Consider the following 21,354-nt stretch of genomic DNA (forward strand, 5'->3'; position numbering starts at 1 on the left):
GAGTTCTAAAAAGATAAGCGCACAATTCAAAATAAGGATAATAACTTAATAGATTAATAAGGTGAAAATAAAAGATAAAAATGCAAATTCCTTCATTCCCCCTCAAGCTGGAGAATGTAAGTCTCAAATGCCTAGCTTGCTAAGCAAAATACACAATCACTCAACTCCCAAAGCTTTCGTGAAGATGTCAGCCACTTGTGAGCATGCTTAACTTCTTTGGTTTCAACACGTTCCTTGACAAAATAACAATTCATTTCCACATGTTTAGTTCGTTCATGGAAAATCGGATTATTAGCAATATGTATTGCAGATTGGTTGTCGTACAAGAGAGGAGTCAGACTTGGATGAGAAACTTGTAAACTTTCTAACAACCAACGCACCCAAAGCACTTCACTCACGATAATGGTCATGGCTCGATATTATGCTTCAGCTAACGAACGTGAAACCACAGTTTGTTTCTTGGTTTTCCAAGAAATTGGAGCTCCAAGAAGATCAATGACCACAACTCAAGAATCATAAGCCAAATACACTGTGATCACAAAAACTTGAAAATTTTCTAGAGAGAGAAAGTAAATATGAACCAAATTCTAGAGAGAGAGAAAGTGGTACAAACAAGTATTCTAGAGAGAGAAAATCGAATTATGGATCAAATCAAGGAAAATTTTGATTTCTAGAACACAAAACACTCTGTAAACACGAATATCAATAAGAACATAAAGAATCACCAAATCTAAAATGTCATCATTGATCAATTCTTGATCAAATCAAGAACACCCACTCTGATACCAATTGTAGTGATGTTGATTATGATGACAAATGTGGAATATGAAAGATCTAGTGAATCATCATACAAATCATGAACACATAGAGTAAATAAATCTGGTTTAAGCTCTCATTAATTTTTGATAGAAAGAGTACAAATAGGTTTGCTATTTCTCTCTCTAAAACTAATGCTCTCACAAAATGATCATTACATAATGGGAGTCACTCACTTCCTTATTATAGGAAAGACTCAACTCATTTACACATACAAGAGGGTAAGCCACATCTAAGCATGACTTTGCACCATAATACATCCTTTTCCACCGACCATCATATGTGTGTTGTTTCCCAGCTTAACAGAATTCAAAAACCCTGAATCAAGATCAATGAATTTGTCTTTGTTACCACACTTGTGGTTTGAGCAGTCAAAGTCCAAAAACCATATCATACCTTTATTCTTGCTAGCTGTGTTAGCCATAAACACACTTTCCTCCATATGTATATTATCCATAAGCATGACTTTCTCATTCTCATAAAAACCCGCATAATTAGCCTCCTTAGAGTAAGGACATTCATAAGAAAAATGCCCCGACTTGTGACAATTGCAACATTCTATCATTTATTTATTGAAATATAGTCGTCCTCGACCACGTCCTCTTCCTCTATTATTAGAACATCCTCTCCCTCGTCCACAACCACTCGGACTGAGACCAGCTTCTGCCTTCAAGGCCTGATCATCCTACCTTTCAATCTTCTTGAATTTTTGCTCATGAACCAACAAGGTACTCTGAAGCTCTTCTATAGACATCTCTTCAACATTCTTTGACTCTTCAATTAAGACCACCACATATGTATACTTATCGGTTATCTGATTGGAAACTGTCAACACCCTATTTGTCTTCATCTGAAAGGACCAATGGCAAATCCAATTGGGGGGGGGGGGGGGGTGCTAGTCGGTGCTTAGCCACCCCCAATGGTTTTAATTCATATAGTGTAAAGATTAATAACACAATATATTTAATTGGTTAATTGATGGTCTATATAACCCACCGCCGACCCAGAAGTATTAGTTTATTTTCTTTAAATATTAAATAGTTACAGATTCTCTAATAATACTTGTATGGTTCCATTTGTGTGGATTCTTTCTTTTCAAAATGAAAAAACTATTTTGTTAGAAATAGATTATAACGTAACAAATAAAGATCTATAATACCGTTTATAAGTGTCTTTGATTTAAAAAAAATCTCACTAATGATAATCTAAATTTGAAATTCTATTTCTAAAATCATAATCAATATAATTTCCTTTTTATTTACCATATATATTGTCAAGCAATATGAAAAGAAGTCATATTTTATATTTGTAAATTTAAAGAAGAAAAAACATCATAAATGGTCCTTGTGGTTTCTCAAAATCTGAAGTTTAGTCCCCATGGTTTAAAAACATCATAGACGGTCCCTGTGTTTTCAAAACTTTTGACGATTGGTCCTTATTGCTAACACCGTTAACTTTTGTTCGTTAACTGAAGGGCATTTTCGTCATTTCACTACCACAGGGACCATTATGATGTTTTCACTTATTTAAAAAATAAAATAATATAAAAATAGGTCTCTCTCTCTTTCTCTCTCTAATCGCTAACGAGTTATCACCAGCAAGGGCTTGATCAATTGTTTGAGCTTGGTTTTCTACAAAGGGAATCCAAGACCCTAATCGATTTACATTTTGATTCATCACTTTATCAGCGCCAAAACCACCAACATCACCCCTGTAACACCCGAAAATCAGAAAGACCAAGAAAGGAAAGAAAACCCTAAGTCAAGGGGGGTCAACTCGTCGAGTCCAAGGAGGAACTCGACGAGGCCGAGCGGGATCCGGGTCAAGGAGTAAGTGACTGACTCGGCGAGTCGGAGTATGGACTCGGGAGTCCGGTCTGAAGAGGGAAACCCTAAATCTGGGACTTTGTGCACTATTTAAGCACCTCATTCTTCTCCTTAGGGTTCCTTTACACATCCTCTCATCCAGAACATCGAACCCTAGCCGCCATATCCGTTTTTGAGTAAAGATCTAGCCTTGGAGTTGTGATTTGAAGCTTGGAAGAGAAGGAAGTTCATAGTGGTACAAGAGGAAGCCTTGGATCCAGAGTTGGTGTGGCTTTTCAGAGCATTTGAAGGTAAGAAGTCATTACCTTCACTCCTTTACTCATAGTTTCCTTTTGTCATGAGATTTGGGACTTTTATGCCATGTTCTAAAGCCAATTGGAGTTAGAAGTCCAGATCTGAAGTTGCTACTTCAGATCTAAGTGTATTATGGCCTGGAGAGTCGTAAAGTATCAGCCTTGAGGGTGTAGGTGAAGCATGGTTGTCTTAAACCCGAGTATGGAAAGTTTTGGGCCTAGATCTCCTTAGCTACACGTAAATTTTGCACCTTTACGTGAGGGATAGGCTTTGGAAGTATGGATCTATGATTTGGATCCCCTGCATGGCTCAAAAAGCCACTGAATGGATTAAGAAATGGAGCGACTCGGCGAGTCACATGGGTGGACTCGGCGAGTTGGATGAAGTTGGGCAGGAACTCGGTGAGTTGGAAGAACAACTTGGCGAGTCTGTTGAAGATTGCCTGGGACTCGGCGAGTTTGTTCTTGGACTTGGCGAGTCAAGTTGCGAAACCCCAAACCCTTCGAGTTAAGACTCAGATCAGTGAGTTGACTGGGGACTCGGTGAGTTGGATAGGTCAGGACTCGGAAATCGGTGGACTCGACTGACTCGGTGAATCATGGACTGACTCAGCGAGTCGAGTCGCGAATGGAAGGACTCTGAGCATATGAACTCGGCGAGTCAATAGGCAGACTCGGCGAGTAGGGTTGACCTAGAAGGTTGACTTTGACCAGGACTTTGACTTTGACCAGAGTTGACTTAGTTGACTTTTGGGGGACAGTTAGACTAAGTGTTGCATTGATATTGGTAGCTCGGGGAGCTAGTGGAGCAGGAGTTCAGAGAGTTGCCAGGCAGCAACTAGAGGGGTTATCAGCACGTTCAGCAAGTACAGGTGAGTTTTCCTTTGTGTGAATGGGTCTAAGGCCACAATGTCGGCCCATGTAGACATGAGTAGGAAGACCCAGGGGTTAGCCCTAGGCATTGTATGCCAATATGTGTTGGATTAGGTGTCTAAGCCCATAACTATTATTGGTATGTATTCGACCCGAGAGTAGCATGGTCCATTTAGGTTCCATATCATCAGGACAATTTGTTAGGATGGACTTTTGAGAGAAGGTTATTTATGGTTTATTAATATATATTATAAGTTATAATATATTAATATGAAATCATATGTTTTAATTAGTATCGATCAAGAATTAATTTGGAATTAATTTAGTGATCAAAAGAGACTAATTAAATCTATGGGGACTAATTATGATAATTAGTTATATTTATATGTGTTGGGCTTATGATCCATGTTGGACCAAGTTTATGTATGGATACATAAGGAGTTGGGCCACATGAACCATGGATCATAAAACCCATGGGTATGGATTATGGGTTATACCCATGACCCTTGGAATCCTACATATAAATAGGTTACTCCATAGCCAAAATCACCACTTCCTTTCTTAGAGAAATATGGAGGTGTTTTGGTGCATGGAATTCTCTCTCAAGAGCCACCTTTGTCCTAGGTGTGTTGTGATTCCATTTGAGGCATTTCATACTATTGGTGCTAAGCTCTTAAGGCCAAATACATCAACACTTTAAGCCACGTAAAAGGTATGTTTCCCTAACTAGTATATTATATGGTTTATGTCAAATGCATGCTAGTTATACGTTTAATGCCTTGGAAACCATTTGCATGTATAATTAGTGAAAACATAGATCCAAGGTATTTAGGGTTGTATGTGCACCATAGGATGTTGTATTATACCAAAAACCTAATAGTGGTATCAGAGCCATGGGTTGTTTTCTACTATATTTGATGCAAATGTATTTTTTTCAAGTTGATGGGAAAAAAAAGAAAAAAAAAACATGAAGTTTGTCAAATTTTATGATAATTACTTGCTTTTATGAAAAACTAATTATTTGTAAAATTTGAGTCACTTTACTACAAGAGTTGAATTAGGTCAATTTATTAAAAGATAGAATGATATGATTATTTTATTTGTTTTAAAAGTTTGATCTAAGTGGTTTTTATGGAGTTACAAAATTTGGTGTTAATGTTTTAAAGGATTCCATAACTTAAAAATAAGTTATGGATCACCAAAAGTTTTTTTGTGTTACCTTGTTTTATGAGTGAATTTAGATTAATGAATAAAATTATGTGATAGTTGGTTTTAATCCAAATTAATCTAAAAGAAGTTCATAAAATGTGTTTATGTAACTTATAAGTCACATTTATGAATCTTAAAACTCATAAAAGTTGCCATAGGTTACAAAATGAAGAGTCTTTTTCCTCATTAAATTGTTTTATGACTCCATAACTTGTCCTCAAGTTATGGATGTTCAAGAGTCACTTCACTAAAGTTTTTAAAACTTTAATTAAACTCATAAGTTATGAAAATCCAAGAGTTTTGAATAGTTTCAAAACTTGCCCTCAAGTTTTGGAATTTGTAAAGTTTTCCCCATGAATACTTTAATTCCAAGTTAGCCCTTAGAATTTTAAAAGTTAAAATTCAACCCTTATACTTTATAATATTATAAGTTAATAATATTTATATATATATATATATATATATATATATATATATATATATATATATATATATGTATAAGAGTAAAGTCAGTCTTACCGTTAGTAGGCTGATGGGTTTTAGTCATAAGAACATCCTATGTGCTCATACAAACCCTAATGCTTGGATCTAGGTTTCTCTATTGTACATGCAAGTTATCCAAGACTATAAACCCTAATTCTTGCATTCAAGTAATCATATTAACATGAGAATGAGTTTAAGATATTACCTTGATTGTTATATAGCAATAACAATCCCAAATCCTTCTTCTATTGACTTTAGAGCTTATAGTCACAAATGTCACTCCTCTAATGGTTCACAAACACCAAGATCAAGAGGATAAAGAGGAGAGAGGATGGAGGCTGCCCTAAAACGTGTGAAACCCTAGAAGGATGTTTGTCCACGTTTTTAGGTCATAAGGGATCTATATATATAGGAGGCTATTAAGGTTATCTAACAAGGAAACCCTAAATTGGATGCTTAAGCCCTAAGCAACCCATGGATCCCTTTCCTTAAGGACTTGGACGATTTCTTATGGGCTTCCCCATAGAATTCTTCCACTCCCTAATATAAATCAATCCATGGCCCAAATTGCAATTATCTTATAATTACAATTCCAGTCCCTTAAGTTTAATTAATCTCTTTTAGTCACAAAACTAATTACCAATTAATTATTGACTAATATTAATTAAACAATATGATTTTTCCTTTAATATATTATTCTCATAATATATTAATAAATCATATTTAATCATTTCTCTCCATAATTCATCCTATCAAGTTGCTTTGGTGAAGGCAACCCAAAAGGACCATGCACCATCGGGTCAAGTACATACCAAAATAGTTATGGACTTAGACACTAATCCAACAGTCTCCCACTTGGATAAGTCTAATAACTATTATGCATATGACTTCAGATCCTGATCTGCAATCGTAGCTTTCCAAAGCCGCTGTCAACTCTGATCCTATCAGATACGCGTGTCCTTAAGATAAGGGATCATATATTCCTCCATTCTAGATATCGTATGAGACATGATTTCTAATCATTCTCTCTGTACTATTTCTCGACTTCCGATTTATGACGACTGACTAATTGAACAAATCAAATTAGCCCTAGCCCGGCCGAGCATTTACGTTTGTCATCACTAAATCATCGAGGGGCCCAAAGATATCACTTTTATCCTTCTTTGGATAAAAGGAAAGGATAAACTTTGACTCAATGTTCGCTTGCACTTACTCACCGAATCACACACAACAATATGTTTTATGACACCAAGTTACTAGTGCGTTTACATATTATCAATGTGCAACCGATTCGCAAGATACAACTCACACATCTCGGTTTTAAGAATATAAGATGTTATCGTCTCACCAATCACTTGTGATACAATCCATGGAGTGATTCAAGTGAGCGTGGGTTTAATCCAATGCTCAAATCATATTCATAAGCACTCATGAACGTTGCGGCAAACATTTGCTTATGTATAATGCTCTTTAGACAATCCACACACCAATTCACGACAGTCTTCATTCATACCTACTTCCAACATATGAACGACTGTGACCCGTTTGAATAATTTGACTGTTCTAAACCAATTAAATTATTCAGGAAGTCAAAACATGCAAAGTGAAACACAAGAATAATACTAATCCCATATGGCCTCAAACCTTTGAGTATAAATAAAACTCCTTTTATTTATCACCATATCGATTACTCATTATTTGTTGTTTCGGGTAATCAACTTCTTACTTGAATTACAACACTTGTCCCATGCTCTTAGCATGCACACAATGTTTACCTATGGTTCTTACTTTGTGAAATAGATCAAATTGAACACATTTCCAATCATTCTCATTTCACAACTCCTAATCCTTTTCCATAAGTGTAAGAATATCAAATTCTTGCTACTTATAGAATATATTAGATTCTAAGATTTTATGCAATGATCCTTTCATAATGTCACTGCACTAAAGTCACAAAGACTATTGCCAATGATATTACAAAGTCCTCTATTGGAGATTGTTACAATACAATTCCTTAGATATGATGTCTCTCACTCAAAGTACATTCCTTTGAACATCCTTTTGCATAAAAGTTTCTAATCTAGTCATAGATATTCAATATTCAATACCCAATATGGAAACGTTTCCATATTTTCCATATGACAACTCATTCTTAATAGAATCTTATCTATTCATAATAATGTCGATATGGTCCATCCAATATGGAAACATACATTTCCATATTTTCCAATACTATACTTCCAACTACTCACAAGCAACCAATCCTCGGCGAACTTTGGATTGTCCTTTGATAGTTGTTTAATTATCTTAGTCAAAAACGATTCTTGTCCTTTTTCCCTCTAAATGCGCTAGACATTTGGAAAATTTTAGAATGGTCAAATATTATAGCATTTGCAATCGATCCTATACCTGAAGCGTATGGGACACAATGCATAATGTCTTACACAAAGATTTGATACTTTATCAATCTTCCGCCATAATATTTCATTTGCTGTGTTCTCAAAATTCGAATTGTGAAGAGGAATGCAGTAATCATAATCGAAATTTTAAGAACACACTATATACCTTTGACTAAATTTATTAACATTCCACAACCTAAGCCTTTATATTTGAAATGAAGCATAATATTCTCTCCCTTAATTATAGCAAAACAACTATTCCATCCTTACAACTTTGCAAAGAATGACTCTTGTTTTCTATAATTAATATTGCTAACCTTGCAATACTTTCCTTAATAATCATACAATCATAACATTTATGCTCCCACTATCATGATGATTATTATAAACATAACACTTATGCTCCCACTAGCTTTGACATGTATTCAGAAACAGCCTAACTTTCAGAAAAAACAATATTTATTGAATTTCTTAAGTTCATGTTTCTAATACTTGGTGCTTTGATAATCTTTTATCAAGGCCTTTTGAACTTATACACCTTTGTCTTAGATAGCTCATATGTGTGTCTAAACAATTAAGACTAATTGCCAAACCTCACAATTCAAATCATGGAAAGGGATACCGTAACCATAATTGAATTCGAGAATGCAGTTTTACAATCACTATCTTCTTAGAATCTTTCTTAGTGAAAGCATTTCCTCACAATAATTTTCATGAAGGATAATATCTTATGACACTTAGATTTAAACGGTGTATTTGTTCCTATCCATGTGAATTTGTCAAAAACAAAGTTTACGACAAATCAAAACTCATATGGATCGAACTTTCGTAATCTCGATTTCTTGCCTTATGGTAGCACAGCTGCCCACCATGTCTTCCAAGTAGTTAAGCAGCTCACCTTTTCCTATCAATGTACTTTTCATTGATCAAGGTCCTTGCCTTTTATGCATTCAAATGAGAACTTATAGAACTCACATGCATAATTAACTTAATTGGAACGGCACAGAAACAAAATAATGTCAACACGATAGGTTGTAAACCTCAACTCGTGTGCTAGTGATGATCGATAAGGTCTATTTTGATTTGTTCTTGAAACCTTTCAAGACCATTAAGACTCCCACTGACTCCTTGACATATAAGATTATCTTGTCAATAAACATTTCTTAACAACCAAATATTCGAGAGTTAGTGTAGTTTTTATCAAAAACACTTCATAAATTGGTCCTAGTTTGTCTTTGTCTTATCCAATACATCACAACTTTTCCACATTTGATGAATGTTATAAACCTTATTAATACTTATCACTCAATGTCGCAATCTTAACTCTAAGACTTGTTTTGGAACAAAGTATGATTGACCTCTTGATTTAACCAATTCTTCAATTCTTGATTCCTCTTCTTAGACATACAATTGTACTAAGACTCACTTAGAGGATCAATTGAGATATGGTTCTTAATCATTAAGACCTATCATAAAGCATAAAAGGTACTCTCCCTTCTTCTTAGAATGGAGAAACTTTTATCTTTCTGCCTACTTGATTCTTTTTATTCGTTCTGCTATTGATTTAAACCTTTTTTTAATCAATTCATAATTACACTTAATCTTATAAGTATAATCATATTTACTAAACCTTTAGTAAATCATGACGAATATCTTTGTTATTCTTACGGTGGACTTGATTAACACGCAACTTTGCATCAATTCACTTTTGTCTAAGTAACTAAGATTGGGAATTTGAAAAACATTTAGTTACTTTAGTAATTCATTATACTTATAATGGAAGGTTTTCGTCCTATCCTACCCGTTCGGCTAACGACCCTCCACTAGTCAAGAGTGCGGTGGGTAAGGTGGTCAAATTTAACAATTATACTTTTACTTCAATTAAATTTTAAACCTAAACTTTTAAGGATTTATTAAACCTCTTTTAATTATACACCTTAATTAATTAATAAAACCATCAGGGTGTGATTTGAATCTTTTTCAAAACAATACTAGGGTTTTAGAATTTAACATTCCTAAATTAAACTTTTAATCAACTTTTAAATTCCAAAACTTGAGGGCAAGTTTTGAAACATTTCAAAACATTTGGGTTTAGAATTTAAATATACATCAAAATTAAACTATTAATCAAAATTTAAATTCCAAAACTTGAGGGCAAGTTTTGAAACCTTTTTCAAAACAATAGGGTTTCAACTATTTAAATTTCAAAACAACAAAACTTTTGAGGTCAAATTTAAACTATAAAACCTAAAGGGGAAAATATGAAACATTTCATAACACAAGGATCAAATAACAAATAATCTAAATTAACATTTAATCACATAATTATCCATATTTGATTTATTTAATGATTTCTTGCAAAACAATTTACCAATTTAATCAAAATAATTAATCAATTATCACATAAGGAAACAAATATTTTATTAATTGATAAATATCTTCAATTAGATCAAGAATATACTCATATATATCAAAAAATAGGATTTATATTGATCTAACATGATAAGGCAAGTATCCTCAAGCAAAAACAGCAAGAAATCCCGGTTTTCCCTCTTACTGACCAGCCGACTCGTCGAGTCAGGCATGGACTCGTCGAGTTAGCATGAACTCGGCGAGTTCAGCCCCCAGAAACACAAAAATCGAATTTTTTTTTCAACATACAAAACATCAATACAATAGAAACCAATCTAGGCTCTGATACCACTGATGGGTTTTAGTCATAAGAACATCCTATGTGCTCATACAAACCCTAATGCTTGGATCTAGGTTTCTCTATTGTACATGCAACTTATCTAAGACTATAAACCCTAATTCTAGCATTCAAGTAATCATATTAACATGAGAATGAGTTTAAGATATTACCTTGATTGTTATATAGCAATAACAATCCCAAATCCTTCTTCTATTGACTTTAGAAAGCTTAGAGTCACAAATGTCACTCCTCTAATGGTTCACAAACACCAAGAGCAAGAGGATAAAGAGGAGAGAGGATGGAGGCTGCCCTAAAACGTGTGAAACCCTAGAAGGATGTTTGTCCACGTTTTTAGGTCATAAGGGATATATATATATATATATATATATATATATATATATATATATATATATATATATATATATATATATATTGGAGGCTATTAGGGTTATCTAACAAGGAAACCCTAAATTGGATGCTTAAGCCCTAAGCAACCCATGGATCCCTTTCCTTAAGGCATTGGATGATTTCTTATGGGCTTCCCCATAGAATTCGTCCACTCCCTAATATAAAGCAATCCATGGCCCAAATTGCAATTATCTTATAATTACAATTCCAGTCCCTTAAGTTTAATTAATCTCTTTTAGTCACAAAACTAATTACCAATTAATTATTGACTAATATTAATTAAACAATATGATTTCTCCTTTAATATATTATTCTCATAATATATTAATAAATCATATTTAATCATTTCTCTCCATAATTCATCCTATCAAGTTGCTTTGGTGAAGGCAACCCAAAAGGACCATGCACCATCAGGTCAAGTACATACCAAAATAGTTATGGACTTAGACACTAGTCCAACATAGGCCTCATTCACGAAGCCGGTCTATGAGGGGGGTATAAGGTTACTGCCTATAAAATGGCAGTTTAATGGGTGTCTACTCTCAACCACCGCTTCCTTGACCGGTGGAGGGTCGTTAGTCGAACGGGTAGGACAAGGACTAGAATTCTCCCTTCATTAAAAGTATTAATGATAAATACTAAGTAACTAAACCTTTTATTAATACCCAATCTTAGTTACTTAGGAAAATGTGAATAAGGTGCTAATCCATGAAATTACACTTTGCACTTTGTTTAAGTCGGTTAGTGGAGCGTGTGTGGTTAACCGGCACACTAACTCGTATTTAACAAGGTAGGCAAAGGGTAAACAAATGTTTATCATGGTATCGATGGAGCGTGTGTGGTTAACCGGCACAACGATTGAGGGGTAAACACTTAAGGGTACCAAGTAATTTGCATGGTTACTTCACACCTTGTTTTGTGATCCTCGGCATCCCAGTCACAAAACCTGAAGGGCACACTCGAGATTGAAACATGCCATTGAAAAGTTCAATGAATCTCAAAAGATCTAGGAGTTTCAAATCCAATTAAAACCTAATAATACATTTCGTTTGTCTTGGTGGAAATTGGTGAATCGTCATTCACCTACCTTCAAATATTTTATAGCTTGGATTACGGCATCCCTCTTCTAAGTTATAAAATAGTTTGTTGGGTCCTAGCCTTAATATTCCATATTGGGTGTCATATTAAGGACTTTAGATCAACTATCTTGAATATCTCCCAAAAGATGTCTAGTTTAGACATTTATGATCTTCCCAAATCTCTTGAAACAAGCTTTCCTAAATGAAGATGATGTCCCATGGAAATCATACTTCATTCACCTCCTCCAATTATTCTCCCTAACCTACAAGTTCTTGAAAAGTTTAAGGTCACTCAAACCCTATTGGCAAGGGAAGGTCTAGGTGTGGTCACATCTTGGAGATGTAGTCACATATTGACAAGCCGGGAGAGTTAGGTGTCAAAGTCTTGAGAAAGTTGGTGGCTCAATCACCTTATAAATCACATAGTGAGTTCTTTTGGGATTCCTATGAAATAGACTATGACAAGACCCTTAATAATCTTTGCTAAGATCAACTTCCTAAAACTTTATGGACATTGGCAATGGTGACACTGGAAATCCAGAAAAAGCATTCTCTTCCTAAGGAAAGGGATTGACCATAGTCAACTAGGTTGACCAAATGGTAAAGAGAAAAGCTAAGTCTGAGATAGTACCATTACCAAAGCGTCCATATGTTAAATTTCCAAAGGAAGGGGCATTGGTTGCGAAGCTGCCAAATTTACCTAAGGATGTTAAAGTCAATAAGTTTGACTCTACTTCAGGTAAAGTCCACTATCTAACTCTGCTAAGTTTCTATTATGAGATTCTTGATACATGATGTAACTGGGTCACATGGTGATGTTTTAAGAATCAAAGAAAAGTGAAGAAACTTAAAGAAAGAATATGCTGAATCTGATCGCGTAGATAGATTTCTATCACGTAGTTTGAAGATCGGATTCTTGAGCTGCTTCTTAGGAGTTATGAGATATTGCTTAGGAATAGATAACAACAAGTTTTCATATGGATTGTAAGGATAAGTTTTTCCACAAAGTTTTAAAATAAAAGAAATTTTTTGATTTTATTTATTTTAAAATATCCTTACAATGGCATTTGAGGAAAAATTGTTTCATATATGATTCCATTAATAGCAAGAGTGGAAATATGAAATTGATTCTTTCATTTGTGGTAATGTCTAAATTTACCAAATAAGGAAAGATTCTCATCACCCAAGTTTCAGTTGGAAAGAAACTTGGAATCATGCAAGTTATATAGCATGATGAATGAGAACTTTCAAGCATTAGAAAAATTAAGACTAACTACTTGTTTACATGGATGTGTGAGTCATGTAAAGGACTAAGGGATCGAGTACACATTCTTGTGCACTGGTCAAGTCCACCACAAAAGATCGATAAGACTATTCGTCATAATTTACTATAGCTCAGTAAATATGGTTATACTTACAAGCTTAAGTGTAATTATGAGACATTGGAAAAGGTTCCAATGTATGACAGAGCGAATAAGAAGAATCAACTTAGGCAGAAGGATAGAAGTTTCTCAAATCTGAAAAGATGGGAGAGTGCTTTAGTATCAGTTTTTGTGATCATCTTAATGATTAAGAAACCATATCAAAATTAGTTCTCTAAGGAAATCAACTAAGAAGAGGAACTTGAATTGTTGAAATGGTTAAATCAAGAAGATGAGTCACACTTCGTTCCAATATAAGTCCTAGAGTCATACTCCAAGATTGTAACTTGAGTGACATGTCTTAAAGAAGGTTTAAAGCACTTGTCAAATGTAAGAGTAAAAGTTTTCTATTCTTGTACATTTGAAATTGGTAAGCTATGATGTTTTGGATAAAACAAAGACCAACTAAGGCCAATTGTGTGAAGTGTTTGTCTTGATTAGAATCTGCACTATCTCTTGGACGTTTGACAAGGGTGTCTTATAGGTCAAGAGGACAGTGGGAGTCTTAAAGGTACTTGAAAGTCTCAAGAACTAATCAAGAATAAAACCTGAAGTTCTTCACTAGCACACGACTTGAGGTTTATAACCTATCGTGTTGACATATTCTGTGCCCATTCCAATTAAGGTTGGCTTTGCATATGAGTTTTTAGAGATCTCAATTAGTTGCACAACAACTTGGAAGCAATGGCAGGCCCTTGAGCTGCCAGGTGGCAAGAAATTAAGATTGAGTTCAATCCATATGAGTTTGGATTTGTCATTATCCTTGTCTTGTGATTATGGTTTTGAAAAATTCATATGGGTAGGAACTCATACACCATAAAGATCCAATTCATGAAAATGATGGTGAGGAAACACTTTCACTAAGTAGATTTTAGCTAGATAGCAATTACGATATTTGCATTCTCAAAGTCGTTAGTGGAGCGTGTGTGGTTAACCGACACACTAACCTGGACTTGTGAGAAGTGGCAAAAAGGTCTAACCATTATGATTACGACATCCCTCTTCATAATTGTTTAGACACACCTATGAGCTATCTAAGGGAAGGTGTATGATTTTGATAAAGTTTTATCAAAACAATCTAGTATCAGAAATCTGAACTTCGGTAAGAAAGTCAGCTGATTTCTGAGTACATGTCAAAGCTAGTGGGAGCATATATGTCATGCTAATAATCATCATGTTAGTGAGAGCATGATAATTATGATAAGTATTGCAAGTTAGCAATGTTAATTATAGAAAACAAAAGTTTCAATTCGTGAGGTTGCAGGGGTTGAAAAAGTTGTTTTGCTATAATTAAGGGAGAGGAAATTATACTTCATCTCAAATCTAAAAGCTTAGATTGAGGTCTTAATCATATTTATTCAAGAATATATATATATGAATTTCATGTTGGGATGGCTCAACGTAAGGAAATTCTATATATGGGTTCATTATTTGCGTTCTAAAATTCGATTATGATTACGGCATCCCTTTTCATAATCTGAATTATGAGAACTTGGCAAATAGAAATGGAAATATTATAGCAAAAGACTGGTTTAGTCTTTATGTGAGACATCATGAATCGTGTCCCATATGCTTCGGATATAGGATTGATTACATGTGCTATATTCACTCTTTCTAAGTTTTTCCAAATGCCTGGGGCATGAAGAAGGGAAAAAGGTCTAGAAATTGATATGACTAAAATGATTAAGCAATTGTTGAGGACAATCTAAGGCTTACCAAAGATTGGTTGCTCAAGGACAGTTGGAAGTATAGTATTAATTCTGGAAGGACCATATTGACATAATCTGTAAGGAGGCAACTCTTGTTCAGAAGTGATAGTCAAAATGGAATATGGAAATGCTTCAAAGTTAGAAAGTATTCAATCTGTATGATTAAGAAACTTAATGCAAGAAGGATGTTTCCAAGGAGTTGATCTCCTTTGGAATACTCTGTAATGATTGTTTCCAAGTCTTTGTGAATTTGTGCATAATCATTACAAGAGGATCAATGCATATAAGTTTAGAATCTAACAGATTTCAGTAAATGGCATGAATTTGGAATTCTTGCATTTGGAGTAAGATTTGGGACTGTGAAATGAGAATCATTGGAGTTATGTTCAATTGATCTATTTCACAAAGTAAAGATCATAGACAAACATAGTATGCATACTTGGTGTGTGTCATGACTAGTGTTTAGAAAAACATAGTGTACATGCTTGGAGCATGGGACAACTATTGTTTTAATTCAAGAATAAAGTTGATAGCTGAAACAGTATACAATGAATAATGTGTAATCATATGGTGATAAATAAAAGGTGTTTTATTTATATTCATAAGTTCTGAGACCATATTGGATTTGATTATTATTGTGTTTCACTTTGCATGTTTTGACTTCCAGAATAACTAGGTCATTGTTCTGATTGACTAAGTTATTCAAACCATCCACAGTCGGTCATATGTTGGAAGTAGATATGAATCAAGACTGTCATGGGTTGGGTTTGTAGAGGTCTAAGATGTTGGACAAGGTGGTGCTACAACACTCATGAGTGCTCATAAGTTCTGAGTATTGGATTCAACCCGCGCTCATTGGAATCACTTCATGGATTTTATCACGAGTGATCATGAGACGATAATATCTTATATTCTTCAAACCTTGAGATATGAGTTGTTACTATGAGTTGGTTATACATTGATTGCACGAAAATGCATTGGTAAGTCGATGTTATAAAACGTGACTTTGTGTATGATTCAACAAGTAGCAGAACAAGCCATATGAGTCGAAGTTTATCCATTCCTTTTACCTTCGGGATAAAAGCGATATCTGTGGGCCCCTCGATGATTTGATGATGACAAATGGAAGTGCTCGGCCGGGCCAGGACTGATTTGATTTGCTCAACTAGTCAGTCGTCATAAATCGGAAATCGGAAAACAACAAATGGACAGAGAGAATGATTATAATCCATGTCTCAGTCCATATGATATCTAGAATGGAGGAATATATGATCCCTTATCTAATGGACATGTCATTTGATTTGTTTAGAGTTTGACAGCGGCTTTAAGAGCTACGATTGCTAGTTAGGATCTTGGAGTCATACTTGAATAATAGTTATAGACTTATCCAAGTGGGAGACTGTTGGATTAGGTGTCTAAGCCCATAAATATTATTGGTATGTATTCGACCCGAGAGTAGCATGGTCCATTTGGGTTGCATATCATCAGGACAATTTGTTAGGATGGACTTTTGAGAGAAGGTTATTTATGGTTTATTAATATATTATAAGTTATAATATATTAATATGAAATCATATATTTTAATTAGTATCGATCAAGAATTAATTTGGAATTAATTTAGTGATCAAAAGAGACTAATTAAATCTATGGGGACTAATTATGATAATTAGTTATATTTATATGCGTTGGGCTTATGATCCATGTTGGACCAAGTTTATGTATGGATACATAAAGAGTTGGGCCACATGAACCATGGATCATAAAACCCATGGGTATGGATTATGGGTTATACCCATGACTCTTGGAATCCTACATATAAATAGGTTACTCCATAGCCAAAATCACCACTTCTTTTCTTAGAGAAATATGGAGGTGTTTTGGTGCATGGAATTCTCTCTCAAGAGCCACCTTTGTCCTAGGTGTGTTGTGATTCCATTTGAGGAATTTCATACTATTGGTGCTAAGCTCTTAAGGCCAAATACATCAACACTTTAAGCTACATAAAAGGTATGTTTCCCTAACTAGTATATTATATGGTTTATGTCAAATGCATGCTAGTTATACGTTTAATGCCTTGGAAATCATTTGCATGTATAATTAGTGAAAACATAGATCCAAGGTATTTAGGGTTGTATGTGCACCATAGGATGTATTATACCAAAAACCCAACAGTATGATATTTAGGACCAAGATCCATTGATAGCGGGCGGGTGCCCAAGGAATAGGTTGCATGATAGAGTATACTTGTTGTCTGTGTGATACTTGTATGTGCCTGGTAGGGAGGTGAGTGTGGGCGAGGTCCCGTATCTCACCAATAGCAGAGTGTGGACGGTGTTCCACATCTCATTAGCAGTAGAACAGGGGCGAGGCCCAAGTTAGGGAAAGAGTGAGTGTGGGTTGGGCCCGTATCTCACCACCAGCAAGGGCGTGGACGGGGTTCCATGACTCATCAGTAAGCAGGACAAGGGCGAGGCCCAAGATAGGTGAGGCCTCAGGACATGATTTATTAGTATATGTTAGCTTATGTGTTGTTATATGCTGATGTTTTGTTATATGTTAGTGGGCAAGGCCCAGTGACTGGCGAGGCCTAAGTGAAACAGATATGTATTCGAGCGGGGCTCGAAGCCAGGCGGGGCCTGGAGCGGCGGGGCCGTTGTAGCGGACGAGGCCTGAATTAGTGGGCGAGGCCCAAAGTAGCGGGCGTGGCCCAATATATGTTGTATGTGTTTATGCAGGGTATGTGGTAGGTTGAGGAACTCACTAAGCTTCGTGCTTACGGTTTTCAGTTTTGATTTCAGGTACTTTCGGTAGCGGTGGAAAGAGCTCGGGGTGATCGCATGGCACACACCATAGATTAGTCAGCCTGGGATGTTTTACTTTGATAATGAACATATGTTTTGGAAATTATTACTCTGATTTTGTTATGGATTGACAAATATGTTTTAAGTACTGTTTTATAAAATAAATTTTTAGTCCTGAAAATTGGGATGTTATAACCCCGTCCAATCTTGTTATTTCTCTTTTCAACTGTCTTCTTCCTTACCCCTGCTCTTGCTTGTTCCCTAGTTTCTTTAACAAGAGAGTGATGAATATACACACTCTTCCTAACTCCTCTATCAAGCTTTTTCTTCTCTTTGTTACAACTACACGAAGTCGATTTTGCGTTACCTACTATAAGCACCTTATCTTCCCTAATTTTCTCCATGGATTGATCATCAATTCCAGACATAACTTCACATTTTGATGCAGAAGATCTGTTGTTTGATAGACCAATGAGATTGCAAGTACGGTCTAACTGCTGGGGGAGTTGATCTTGAATAACAGGTTTTGATTTCACGAGCAGCCAGTCGGCAATATTGTTGGCCTTATTGAACCCAAGCATATCTTGCAACCTGAAGAATCTCTCTGCAACTTCTATCAGGTAAATTAACCCATTGTCATTCCTCGTAATATTGTGTATATAAACTGTAATTATTCTAAGTTCGAGAATTATATGAATTTAGGTCACCTTTTTACAGTCCATATACGCTTGAAAAAGGTTGGAATAGTGAGGGTAGGAAATGATCTAAGCTTTAAGAGATTTATCTTCGTTATGAAAGCTCATCACAGAAGAGTAATTATTGAAATTTCTGGGTACCTCCACTTTCGATAGTACTACCTCCTCCACTCGCATACAAAGAAGTATTGGTGGTATCTAGGGAAAGAACCGATCCTCCACCCGACCCGTATAAGAGAGTAGTAGTCTAGTAAATGGTGTGCCCATATTGTAACACCCGAAATCAGAAAGGTCAAGAAGGGAAAGGCAAACCATAAGTTAAAGAGGGTCGACTCGTCAAGTCCAGGGAGGAACTCGACGAGTCGGAGCGGGATCTGGGTGTAAAGTAAGCGACCAACTCGGCGAGTCGGCAAGTGGACTCGGCGAGTCTGGTCTGAAGAGAAAAACCCTAAATTCGGGACTTTGTGCACTATTTAAATGTCTCATTCTCTTCCTTAGGGTTCCTTTACAGTCCTTCTCATGCAGAACACCAAACCCTAGCCACCCTAACCATTTTTGGAGCAAGATCTACCATTGGTGAAGTAATTTGAAGTTTGGAAGAGAAGAGATTCATAGTGGTGCAAGAGGAGGCCTTGGATCCAGAGTTGGTGGAACTTTTTAGAGCATTTGTGTAACGCTCTAAAAATTCCAACCAATTTAAACTTTTCAAAAACAACCCAATTTCATTAAGTTATTACAAAAAGGTTTTCGATACATCTATTATCAGGGTATTTTCCCAGAACCACATCATAAACTCAGAAAACATGAGGAGAGGTACGATCACGCCTTTGCCTTGCCACGGTCTCCTGAAGTACCTGAAACATTAAACCACAACTGTAAGCCCGAAAGCTTAGTGAGATACCCCAAAAATACCAACCACATATACCATACACATAACATATCATAACATAACAGAACAACCATGCACTTCGGGTCTACTGTGTGCCTGGTCCACCCTCCGAGTCTAGCCATATACATCGAGTCTGCAGTGTGGTTGGTCCGCCCGCACCGAGCCTTCAACCCACCTGGTCCACTCTCTGAGTCTACAGTATGACTGGTCCGCCCGCACCGGGCCTTCAGTCGGCCTGGTCCACTCTTTGAGCCTCGGCACGTCTGTTCCTCCCTCATGGGGCCTACAGCCTATCCGAACCGCTCGCTAGGCCTTCGGAATATCCGGTCCGCCCTGGGTATGTTGGCCTACAGCACAAAGCAGGACCCGCCTCAACCCAACCCCAGTCAACAAACCATGTGCACATAAACATATAATCATATAACAATTAATCACCAATCAACCGATCTAGCAGATCACATACATAGCATACTCTAACCAGGATACCGACCTAACCGGTCACTAACATAGCATCATCCTATATTCCAGGATTCCGACCTTAACCTACTCTATCATATACCATCCTAACTACCAGGATGCAAACATATAGCAAAGCAATAACATAACAACTACCCGGATTTCCATCCGATAAAGGGCCAGCCTTGGTGCCTTAGACCCTGTCGATATAGTGAGGATAACCCACCTCGCAACTGCTGACTGAAAAGATAAGATCATGCTGCTCCAACCTTCGACACGAACTCTACCACTGATAATACCAAAAGACTGAACTCAATAAATACCAATAATTACCAAAATACCCCTGGAAGTCAACTGGTCAACTCTTGGTCAAGGTCAAGGTCCTCAGTCAAAGTCAAACTTCCTAACTGACTCTACTCGCCGAGTCAGCCCGCTGACTCGTTGAGTCCCCATGCTTTGAAAACTCCCATATCGCGACCCAACTCGCCGAGTCGCCCCAAGACTCGTCGAGTTCAAGGATCTTCGAGTCCTTTCCTGTTCAACACATCGAGTCGTCCCTCGACTCACCGATTCGCGACTTAACTAGAAGAGGTTGGGGTTCCATTACCAGACTCACCGAGTCCAAGAACAAACTCGCCGAGTCCAAGGCAATCTTCAACAGACTCGCCGAGTTGTTCTTCCAACTCGTCGAGTTCCTGCCTATCTTCATCCAACTCGCCGAGTACACCCATGTGACTCGCCGAGTACCTCTAGTTCTTAATCCATACAGTGGCTTTCTAAGCCATGCATGGACTCCCAACCATAGATCTACTCTCCTACAACCCATCCATCACATAAAGTGGCAAACTTTACGTGAATCCAAAGAGATCTAAGCATAAAACACTCTTGGGCTAGGGTTTGGGACAAGAAGGCTTCACTAACAACTCAAGGACAGGGGCTTTATGCACTTTTGGATCATCTTTATTCCAAATGCTCTCAAATGCTCTCACAAACGGATTTAGGGTTTCTAGACTTCAAAAGGGTCTAAGGGGACTGAGGGGAGGGCATTAAGTCCTTTAAATAGGGTGCAACCCCGAATATTAGGGTTTTTCTCTCTTCAGTACCAACTCGCCGAGTCCATCTGCCGACTCGCCGAGTTGGCCACTTTACACGCGACCAAAATCGCGACTTTACTCGCCGAGTCCACCCATGGACTCGCCGAGTTGGCCATCCTTATTTACATTTTGAACCCTGAACTTGCACTCCTGAACTCGGGATGTTACAATTTGGAGGTAATGAATCGTTATCTTTGGCTTTCTCCTTTCT

This window comes from Lactuca serriola, chromosome 1 (assembly GCF_051521515.1).
Source record: "Lactuca serriola cultivar US96UC23 chromosome 1, Lser_US96UC23_V15, whole genome shotgun sequence".
In the NCBI taxonomy this organism is placed as follows: domain Eukaryota; kingdom Viridiplantae; phylum Streptophyta; class Magnoliopsida; order Asterales; family Asteraceae; genus Lactuca; species Lactuca serriola.